The sequence below is a fragment of the Solanum tuberosum genome, unplaced genomic scaffold, assembly GCF_000226075.1.
Source record: "Solanum tuberosum cultivar DM 1-3 516 R44 unplaced genomic scaffold, SolTub_3.0 scf00223, whole genome shotgun sequence".
NCBI lineage: Eukaryota > Viridiplantae > Streptophyta > Magnoliopsida > Solanales > Solanaceae > Solanum > Solanum tuberosum.
Window position 1 is genome coordinate 633,720 of NW_006239146.1, and position 265 is coordinate 633,984.

The following is a 265-nucleotide window of genomic DNA, read 5'->3' on the forward strand; positions in this document are numbered from 1 at the left end:
AAAGAAATGGCTCGGGTAGAACTTCGCCCGTTTGAAAGGTTTAACTTGTCCCATACCTTGTGGATAAGCCTATGAGTGTAAAACATGCTAAGAATAGTGTGTTATGAGGTATTATAATAGCACAAGGGTCGTATGTTAAGTTTGGAAGTCAAGAAAATTAGTGAAACTAAAGTCGGCAAAAGTTATCGAAGTTTCTCTAATAATATTTTCTTAACTTTGGGTCAAATGTCTTGGATGTTTTCTCCCAATATACAAAGAGTTAGAA